A 12,041-nucleotide genomic window follows, 5' to 3' on the forward strand; every position below is an offset into this window, starting at 1 on the left:
TTTTTCTTTCTTTCTCTTTTCTTCTTATTAATCTTCTTAAAACAAGCACTTTAATGTTTGTTGTGGTACTGGTCTGGTGTTAACAAACTCCTATAGTTTTTCCTTCCCCAGGAAGCTCCTTATTTCTCCTTCAATTTTAAATGATAACCTTAGTGGGTAAAGTAGCCTTGGGTGTAGGTACTTGGTTTTCATCTCATTGAATATTTCATGCCACTCCTTTCTAGGTGAAATATTTCTGTTAAGAAATCAGATGACACTCTAATTGGTGCTCCCTTGTATGTAACTACCTGTTTTTTTCTTGCAGCTTTTAGGATTCTCTCCTTTTCTTTAAGCCTTATAATTTTAATTATGATCTATCTGGGCATAGGCCTCTCTGGGTCCAATTTGTTTGGGACCCTCTGAGCTTCCTGAACTCTTGTTTCTTTTTCCTTCACCAGATTAAGGAAGTTTTTGATTATTATTTCTTCAAATAGGTTCTCTATCCCTTGCTTGCTCTCATCTTCTTCTGTTATTATCAAGATGGGGATGTGCTTGTGCTTCATGTTGTTCAAAATGTTTCTTAAATTGTCCTCATTTTTAAAAAAAAATTCTTTTTTCTGCTTTGTCCGAATGTTTTTTCTCTATCTTATCTTCCACATCACTGATTTTTGTCCTCTGCTTCATCTAACTTATTGTTTACTCCTTCCAGTGTATTATTTATTTCAGATATTTCATTCTTTATTTCTGACTGATCTTTTTTTATGGTTTCTATGTCTTTTTTTCATGCTGTTGAGTATCCTTATCATCATTACTCTAAACTCTTTCTAATAAAGTTCCTACTCTAATTCATCTAGTTCTTTTTCTGGACAATTATCATATTCTTTGGTTTGGGGTCTGACTCTTTGTCATTCCATTTTTGCTACTTCTTTGTATTTCCCCAGTTAGTTGTTAAACTAAACAGTGATATAGCCTCAATCTGGAATCAACAGTCTGGTTTAAACACCACAGGGTGGGGAAGATTAATTCCTGTGGGTGGGGCTATTACTTCCCCTCAGACTATGCCATTCTGAAAAGGGTGGTGTTCTCTCTGAGAAAGATGGCTTCTACATTAGGGGAATGACTCAGCACAAGGATCCTGGCTGCTGTTCCTTCAGTTCCCTGCCCAGAGCCTCTTAATGAGAGGAACCACTTACTGAGAGGCTTGCTGAGGCCAGATGCTTCTTGTTTGAGATAATTTAGGTATATCTGAAGTATGAACCAAGACAAGTCATTCATATGCAAAAGCCACTGGGTGGTCCTGAAAGTTGGGTGGGGCAGGACCTTAGGGAATCACCAGGTTGGGGTAAATAGTAGGAACCAAGTTGATAGAGTTTCAGTAAGGTGAAAAGATGGGGTTTCAACAGGTAGAGCCTGCCTGATGGCTCTATGCAGGGAGGGCTCAGCAAAAAAATAATAGCCACTGCACTGCCAACACTTCTGTCTAGGAGAATGCTGCCCTTCCAAGTCTTCCACTAGTGCCAAAGAATTCAACTTCTCCACGTATGTCTCTGGTAACTTTCAAATTGCTTTCCCAATGCAAGAGCTCAGAGGTTGTGAGTCTGAGTAAGTCCATGTGCAGTGTCTTTAAGAAGAACTTCCTGGGACCCCAGAAGTTTCTATCTTCTTAAGCCTCAATCTCTGCTGGTTTTTTCAGCCAGATGTTATGGGGACTCATCTTCTGGCACTGGAATTTTGGGCTAGGGAACCTGGTGAGGGGCTGAAATCTCTTGTTTATCATGAGGGACCTCCTCAGCTGAGATATCCCTCTCAATTTTTGTTCACCACACATGGGTGGGGGACCAGCTTATTCCATGTTCTCTCACTCTTACCAGTCTCAATGTGATTTCTGTTTTAATTCCATGGTCACAGGACTTTAATTCTTCTCGATTTCTTGTGGTTCTGAATGATGGTGGTTCTATTTTTTAGTTATAATTTTCATGTGGTTGTGGGAGGAAGTGAGTTCTATGGTTATCAACACTGCCATCTTAACCAAGTCTAGGGTAATGATTGTCTTTTCAACAAATAGTTGTATAATAATTGAATAGCCATACATCATAGAGAATAAATAGATAGCTCTGGCCAGGCAGCTCAGTTGATTGGATCATTGTACCACGAATCAAAAGTTTGCAGGTTCAATTCCAGTCAGGGCATACACCTGGGTGATAGGTTTGATCCCTGGTCAGAGCAAGTGATTGATGTTTCTTACTCATGTAGATTCTTCTCTCTCTCTCCATCTATCGCTTCCCCCCTCTCTCTCTTCCTCTCTCTCTAAAATTAATAAACACATCCTCAGGTGAAGATTTATAAAAAAAGAATTAATGGATAAAATACAGAATGTGAAAACTAAAATTATAAAATTCCTAGAAAAAAATTTTTGATGTTGAGGTAGACAAATATTTCCTAAATGAAACACAAAATAAAAGTTATAAAAGTAAAAGTAATAATTAAGTTGGATTTCATCAATATTTTATAACTTCTACTCATTGGTAAACACTTTTATAAAAATAAAAAAAAATTCCACAACCTTGGAGGAAATATTTACAGTAAATAGAAATTTTATTTAGATATATAAAAAATGCCAACATTTCAACAATAAGAAAAAATTACATAATGGGCAAAAAATTTAGATGGGTAATTCATAAAATAATGTGAAAATTACAATTAGCACATGAAAAGATGCATACTATTTTTAGTTATCAAGCAAAGGCAAATAAAACCCATAAAGACATGTCATACACATCCACTAGCTAACACTAAGTACCAAATATTGAGGATGTGTAGTAAATGGACATTCATATGTTGTTATAGGGGATATAAAAGTGTACAAGTACCAAATATTAAAGAAGAATTAACAATAATCCTTATCAAAACTCTTTAAAAAAGTGAAGAAGAGGAATATTTCCAAATTAATTTTATGAGATCAGTTTTAGCCTGACCAAAGTCAGACAAACACACTGCCTTCAAGAAAATAAAACTGTAAAATCAATACCCCCAATGAATACAAATGCAAAAATATGCAACATATTACTAGCAAAGTGAGCAGTGCATTATACACCCAGAACAAGTGGAAGTTATCCATTTGATACAAACATAGTATAATATATGAAAATCAATAATGTGGCATACAACATTAGCACAATAGAGGACAAACATCATACAACTACTTCAATAGATGTAGTAAAATTTGACATAATTTAAGCTTATCATGGTAAAAGCACTTAACAAACTATGATTTAAAAAAACTACCTCAACATAATAAAGGCCATATGCAAAAAAATCAGTTAACATTATTCTCAATGGTGAAAAATGGAAAGTTTTCCCCCTAAGTTTAGGAATAAGACAAGGTTTTCCACTTTCACCCCTTTAATTCAATGTAGTATTAAAAATCTTAACAAGAGTAATTAAGCATAGAAATGAAATAGAAACATTCTAATCAGAAAAGTTAACATATAACAATCTCTATAGAATGTATGATTTCCTAAAGATTATACACACACACACACACACACACACAAACATAAACTCTTACAAATAGTAAATGAATTCAGCAAATTTTCAGGATACAAGAACAGCATGTAAAAATTAGTTGTGTTTCTATATAGTAACAATCAATTACATACAAACTGAGAAAACAATTCCACTTAGCCTAGTTTCAGACAAAATAAAATAGTTAATAATAAACTTAACCAAGGAAGTAAATACTTGTGCACTGAAAACTGTAAGTATTGCTGAATGAAACTAAACTTGAAAAAGTAAAATAGATATCTTGTTTTAAAAGGTTGGATGACTTATTATTTTTTAAATTTCCATACTACCATAACTTGTCTACAAATTCAATAGAATCTCTATAAAAATCACACAGGTAATTTTTACAGAAATAGAAAAAATCCTGTTATTCATATGGAACCTCAAAGGAACATAACAACCAAAATAAGGTCAAGAAAGAAAAACAAAGCTGGATGCCTCATATGCCCTGACATCAGAACACATTATAAAGTTACAACAATAAAAACAGTATGATCATGGCATAATGACAGACATGAGACCTATGGATCAGAATAGAGAGCCAAGAAATAAATCTATATACATATGGACAAATAATCTTAAGACTGTCTCCCCACAATAGGAAAAAGATAGTCTCTTCAATAAACGGTATTGGGGAAACAGGATAGACACAGCCAAAATAAAGAAATTGGATCTGTATCTTACAACACACACACACACACACACACACAATATCAATAGAAAGGGATTAAAAACCTAAATGAAAACCTTAAATTATAAAATATAGAGAAGAAAACAATGGGGAACAATGACATTTGTCTTGTCAATGACTTCTGAAATTTGATACCAAAAGCACAGGCAACAAAAGCAAAAATAGGCAAATGGGGCTACATCAAGCATGAAAGCTTCTTGGCTACAATAACAACAAAACATCACATATTAAAAAAGTAACATAAAAAATGAGATAAAACATTTTCAAACCATGCATCTGATATGGCATTAATATAAGAAACTCCTGCAAATTAATAACAAAAAGACAATACTCAGTTAAAAAATGAGCAAAGGTCTTAAAAAGACATTTTTGTAAAGAAGCCATACAGGTTGTCAGCAGCTATATGAAAAGATGTTAAACACCTCTACTTATCAGGGAAATACAAATCAAAACCACAATGAGATATCACTTCACATCCATTAGGATAGACATTATCAAAAACACACATACAAATAAACAAAAACAAAAATAAATGCTTGTGAGAATGTTCAAAAGTTGGAGATTTGAACCTTGGTGCATTATTCCTATAGCTCTAAAATAATGCAACCAATTTGGAAAACAATAGAGTGGTCCCTCAGAACATTAAAACTATAACTATCATATGATCCAGCAACTCCATTTCTGGGTATGATATTATCCAAAAAATTTAAAATAAGATCTTGAAGTGGTATTTTTACCCCCATGTTCAATTATCCATGACAGCCAAGAGACAGAAACAACTTAAATACCCATCAATGGATGAACTGGAGAAGAAAATATGGTATGGTGATACCTACAATATAATATTGTTAAGTTTTAACAAAGAAGGAAATTCTACCATATTGTATAACATAAATAAACCTTGAGGACATTTTGCTAAGTGAAATAAGCCAATCAAAAGAAATACTGCATGTTTCCTCATACATGAGGTAGCTAAAGTAGTCAAATACATAGAAGCACAAAGTAAAATGGTGGTTATCAGGGACTATGGGCAGTTACTGTCAATGGGGATAGAATTTGAGTCTCAAAAGATGAAGAAGTTCCAGATAGTGTTCTTTAAAACAATGTGCATGTGACAATAATGTACTGTGCACTTAAAAGTCTGACGGCAGACTTCTCTTATATGTCTCTTACAGTAATAATAATAATCAGGATGAGGTTGATGATGATGTCAGTGAGATAAGAATAAAATAATAAAGAAGATTGAAGTAGATAGACATTCGAGTTAAATAATGATATATTAACCAAGATGAAGACTCATTCAGTTTAGCAACATGTACATCATTGGTGAAATTTAAAGGAGCATTTATAAAGAGAGTGAGGATAAGGCCAATGAGAAGATGTTTCAGATATAATAGGAAACTGTGGGAAAAATGTAAGAAAGTGGTTATAATTTGAGTCAAAACAGTAGTAGCTCTTAGAATATAGCCCTTAGAATAGGAAGAAGTGTCCGTGATTAAGAGGCTATGCTGGAGGATTTCTGTGTGTCTGGCAAATTCTTATTCTCTGACATGTATAGTAGTTATAAGCCTGTATGTGCTATAATACTTATGTAAGCCACACATGCACTCATTTTACATATTTGTGTTATACTTACTAAAATCAAAATTTTGAAACCTTACAATAGAAGAATGAAAATAGAAGAGCAGGATAACAAGTTTTATTGTTCTCACAAGCTGATCTAAAGGGCAGTGACTAGAGACAATTATAGAGTTAAGAAAGGTTTTTATTTTTTTAAAGGAGGAACAAAACATATTTACCTTCTGATATGAATGATCCAGCTGAAAATAAAAACTGACAATGAAAAAGAAGTAAGAGAATTGTGGAAGTAAGTTCTTAAAAGTAGATATAATCTAGTATATATGTAGGTTTGGCCTTAGTTAGGATCAAGGGCAGTTTATCTCTAATTACAGGATAATAGTTCAATAGCGACCATAGATTTTAGCAGGTGGGTAAATGTAGGTACAAACTTGGTGGAAAATCTATTCTAACATTGTTTTCTAACTTCAATAGTCTAACTTCATTTTCCAATTTTAATAGACACAAGGTCATCAAATGATTTTGTGGTGAGGAGGAGGAGCTGCGTGTTTGATGAAATGGGAGAACTAACAAAATTGAAGTCTGTGCGAGTGGGTGAGAGACAGAAATAGGAAAATAAAATGTGATTCCTCATGTCATTAAAGATCCACTCGAGGTTTTTGGTTATGATTTCAAAGTGAGAACAGTCAGCAGATTTTTTTTAGTCTTATGGTTTAGACAGGTGAATAAGAAGTAGCAAGAAAGAGACAAGGAAACTGAAGTTGTCTAAAAAGAAGTAATTATAATATTAATCTTCTTTCAAGCTAGAAAAGACAAAAGGAGGTAAAACAATGAGAGGGTTGAAAGTAATTAAGAAGGATATGTGGTATAATACAAATAATGGAGTAAAGCACTTGGGAGAGTGAGGTATTAATAAGTTGTGGTCAGAAAAGAAACTTGAGTTTAAAGTAAGGGTACAATTGAGTACTTCTGTGGTATTATCATAGGAATGAATTGCTGAGGAAGGGAGGTAGACAAGATCATCAAATGCACAGAGATCAAGGTAATTGAAATCTGAATGTAATGGAAATATAATCTACTTGGGTATTGAAATTCCTAAAAATTATGTTAGGAGAAAATACCAAGAGTGGTAGCAAGCCAGACTTCAGAATCTTTGAGGAATCAGAAGCTGTGGTTAAGGTGTCTTTGGAGAATTATGAAATGGAACAGGATGGGTAATTTGATGTAAAAAATCTTCAGATACTTAGAGAAGGAACAGGATGAAAGATCTGGAACTCATAATGAGGAATGAGAAAGGTACCTCTGTCACCTCAGGTTTCACATACATGGGTAGTTGACATTATTTTAGGGAGGGGTTGGTGTGGACCTTGTTAGAAGCATGCAGAACTCTGAGACTTCTTTTCTAACTAGTTTCAATAGAGACATGGAATCTTAGAAACTTGAGGTCTCACCCAAAGCACCTGCATTCCTGGAACTCCCTACTAGTTCTAGGAGCAAGACAGAGCTTTAGTGGTGGAGGACTGGATACCAAATAAGAGGTTGTCCTACCTGGAGCACCTGGAATTCTGTGGTCATTTCTTAACTTCTTCCAGTGGAGGCAATGTAATTCTGTTGAATGTGGAATATATCAACTGTACTTGTGGTGATTTACACGTAATACATATTTTTAGGCCAAGGAATTTCATATTAAATAATTTTCACATTCTTTTTTCACTTATATTTTTAAAGTACAAGTTTATTAGCTCTTTTTGAAAATATAGTTCTCTAGTTATACTATATCCTGAACAGATAAGGTTTGTACATAATAGTAAAAAATGATTTTTTTACCCCCATTGACCTTGTAAAATTTCCAATTGAAGCAATAAATTACTTTGTGCACTAGTGCTGCTGAACTCCTTTGAAGGATACCTTTTACTTTGTAAGTGTAGCACTCAAATGAAAAGATCTGAGAAAATGTTGTTTGTCAGAGTAGCAGGTAAGTTGATGTTTTCTAAATGGATGCGTTTTATTTTTTTCTAACTCTTTAACTGTTTTTGCCAAACCATGATGATAAAAGTGAAGAAGGATAATTGTTTTCACAGGTAGTGATATTTATTGAATCACTATTCTGTAACAAGAATTGTGCTAAATTCTGATGACACAACAGCAAGGTTAGACTTTACCCTTGGGTCCTTATATGTTTTTTATCTATGGAAATGATGCTGTAGAAACAAGTTGAAATAAAAAAATGATCATTTGATCATTCAGAGATGAAAATGCCATGGTGGAAAAAGTTGTAGGATTAAAAACTATGCCAAATTTACTTATTTAGTTACTAACATTTTCTCTAAATAAATGATAAAGCTTGTTATCACTAATGAAAACTTCACTGGGGAGTTGGAGTCATCCTATTGTAAGCTTTCTTTTAAAATTATCATTCAAAACATGTGAGGTATTTTATGTACATAATCCTCAGAATAATTCTAGAAAATGATTATTCTTAATTCTGTGTACTAATGTAATAATAGAAGTTTGGAGAGATGGAGGTGTTTGCTAAAATGAACAAGCAAGACAAATTAGTAGCAAAGGCTTTCAGATGACAGGGCCAATATGATTTTGGCTATACCATAACTTATCTAGCAGTATTTATAGAAATGTGAGCTGATATGGTGCTTTCTCTTTCTGGCATAGTTCTTTATACTTCTCTTGAATGTTTTTAGAAATGGAAAATGCATAAGCCATTTGTAATTATAGATCTGCTTCCTGGAAAAGCAGTTAATGATTTAACTTATGCAGGCAAGCTCATAAGTTATTTACTATATAGTACTTTGTCAACATTACCATAGTCAATATAAATTTAGGGCATAACATTCTATTAGGGTGTGCAAGAAACTACACTGCAACCATCTTCTCTAAATGTGTTTTCCAACAAAGCAAGTTTGTGCTCCCACAGAAAACTATACAATGTAACTATAATCTGTATCCTGAAATTTGTTTTTTAAAGATTTTATTTCTTTCTTTCTAGTGAGGTGGGAAAGGAATACAGGGAAAGAAACAGCACTGTGTGTTTGCTTCTTGCATGCTGGCAACTGGGAACCTGGCCCACAACCCAGGCATGTGCCCTGACTGGGAATCAAACTGGTAACCCTTTGGTGTGCAAACCAGCACTCAATCCACTGACATGCACCAGCAAGGACTGTATCCTGAAAATTTTAAACAATATGCAAAAGACAAAAAAAAAAACAGATTACCAAATGTGCTCACATGTAATACAAGCACAGTACTCACTTATAAACATATATTGACAAAAAGGCCAGACAACACATTATTTTTATAGTGTTGTGTAAGCATGCATTTTACCTCTATACAAATTGACATTTTTTCAAGGGAAACTTTATTCTTGCTATAAAACATGCAAAGTGCACAAGAAAACTTTACTATATAGCACTTCAGTCTTCCAAACAGTAATTGTTGAGGTGCTCTGTCTAAATGCTCATATTTAAGCCCTGGCTGGCGTAGCTCAGTGGATTGAGCACGGGCTGGGAACCAAAGTGTCCCAGGTTCGATTCCCAGCCAGGGTACATTCTTGGGTTGCAGGCCATAACCCCCAGCAACCGCACATTGATGTCTGTCTGTCTCTCTCTCTCTATCTCCCTCCCTTCCCTCTCTAAAAAATAAATAAATAAAATATTTAAAAAAAATAAATGCTCATATTTAGAGTTAATGAGCTCCAAACCTTAATCTTTTAGATGTGTATAAATGAAATCACTGTTTGTAAATGCAGAAACAAACTATGCATGATTACATTTTATTGACAAAAAATATTAAAAAGGAAATGAAGTGAACAATATGGTAAGATGTTGGGATAGTTTTATAAAAGAAAATAAAAACAGTAATATAGTTAATTGAGAGCAGAAGTAAAATTAATTAATGCCTTCTAAAACTACCCTTTATCTCAACACTCTTTCATCCTTCACAGTGATCTGAATAATCTTTCCATCAAATACATTGAATCTTGTTACTTTCTTCCTTAAAACTTTTCAGTGGATTCCCACAATCCAACTACTACTTTTCAAATTTTAGAATGGAATGTTAAGCTTATCACAACTGTTTTTTACCCTTGTTCCCAAAGCAGCTCTTTTTTTTTTTTTTAAATATTTTATTTATTTTTTATTTTTAGAGAGGGAAGGTAGGGAGATAGAGAGAGAAAGAGAGAGACATCAATGTGCGGTTGCTGGGGGTTATAGCCTGCAACCCAGGAATGTACCCTGGCTGGGAATCGAACCTGGGACACTTTGGTTCCCAGCCCGAGCTCAATCCACTGAGCTATACCAGCCAGGGCCCAAAGCAGCTCTTTAAAAAAAAATTTTTATTGTTGTCCAAGTACAGTTGTCTCCCCCCACAACTCTCCCCTGTCCCACCCACCCCCACCTCCCATCCTCAACCCTATTCCCTTTGGCCTTGTCCATGGACCCTTCACACATTCTCCCTGAGGGCCCTTTCCCTTCATTCCTGGGGTTCCTCCTCTCCCCTCCCAACTGGTTACTATTAATTTGTTCTTTATTTCAATGTCCCTGATTGTATTTTGCCTGATTGTTTGTTTTGTTGATTAGGTTCCATTTATAGGTGAGATCATACGGTATCTGTCTTTCACCACCTGGCATGTTTCATTTAGCATAATGCTCTCCATATCCATCCATGCTGTTGTGAAAGGTAGGAGCTCCTTTTATCTTTCTGCTTGTAGTATTCCATTGTGTAAATGTACCAGTTTTTTGATCCACTCATTTACCAATGGTCACTTAGGCTATTTCCAGTAAATTGTGCTGCTATGAACATTGGAGTGAATAGGTTCTTCTGAATTGGTGTTTCAGGATTCCTAGGGTACAGTCCCAGCAGTGAAAAATCTTTCACCTTTTACAATTTTTTTCAACATTTCCCACTCAATCAACCTCTAAATTGCAAACAATCACAACAAAAATGAATCACTGTTTTCTATATATGTTATATATTTTTAATGAATGTGACTTTTTACATTTTGATTCCATGTCCCCCTATTCAATGGAATCTTCATTTCCATCATGGCTCATTCAAGGTATTTTTCCATATATTACTTTCTAAAACACTTCTATGCTAATTTTCTCCAACACAGAATTACCTAGTCTCTTTCCCTTGCTCCTGAGTACTTTATTTATATTATTTATGCATCTGTATACATATTTTAGTATCTTTTCTAAGCTATGAACTACTGGAGAGGATAAGCTTTGTCATATTTTATTTACTCCCTAGTCATTAAAAAATATTTCTTATTTGTTGCATATCTTTATTTGCTACTAGGAATGAAGTAGAAACCTTTATATCTCACCCTGAAAACAACTGACATATGTCAAGAATCAGTAGCATATTTTGAATGAAGACAAAAATGACAAGCAGTTAGGAAAATTTCTTCAAGGCAATTATTTTCACAAGTGATGAGGAATGGGAAATTATTCATCAGTTGCTTCAAATTATTTCCCAATTTTGAATATCTATTTGAAAGTTTAGACTGACTGAGGTTGTAACATTTTTACCCACTTTAGGGTTGATTTAATTCATTTTACTATTTTCAACATAATCATTGGAATAAATACATTTACATAAAATGGTTCTTTTTACCAACAATGGAAATTAGGTTGGTCCTGCAGGCCAGTACTTTTTAAATGGTTTGCTATTTTCCCCGAATTTTGTAGCTATTGCTTTAAATTTTAGACTGATTATACTAGATCGACACCTTTTTATTCATTCTACACTGTTAAAGATAAGTACTATAATATCTTTTACAATTTCATTGTGAATAATTATTTTTACTAAAACCTTCTATTCAAATCTCAGTAGAAGTCACTTAGTCTTCCCATCAAATCCCCACATTTTTCTTTAAATGTTCCTGCTAAACAATCATTAATTTTTTCTGTCATACTTTTGGTAACAATACTGCTTATGAATGCTCTATAATGACTTGCTGTTAAGCTTGGAAATCCACTCAAAGTCAAAGATATGAATAGTGTCAGTGATGTAATGCTATTTAATAAGTGTGGATGCATTTAAATCCTTCTGCTTACACCAAACAAGTGTTTATTTCAAAGGACAAAACTTGAGAGTAAACTCTGTATACAAGAAAGTGTAAAATTTGGTGAGGGAGAATGTATTTCTTTGATAGGCTGCTCTTCTCCATGATGAATAGAGGGAAGTTCTGGCTATGAGTCCCTCCTTAATT

Source organism: Phyllostomus discolor, chromosome 5 (assembly GCF_004126475.2).
Source record: "Phyllostomus discolor isolate MPI-MPIP mPhyDis1 chromosome 5, mPhyDis1.pri.v3, whole genome shotgun sequence".
Lineage (NCBI taxonomy): Eukaryota > Metazoa > Chordata > Mammalia > Chiroptera > Phyllostomidae > Phyllostomus > Phyllostomus discolor.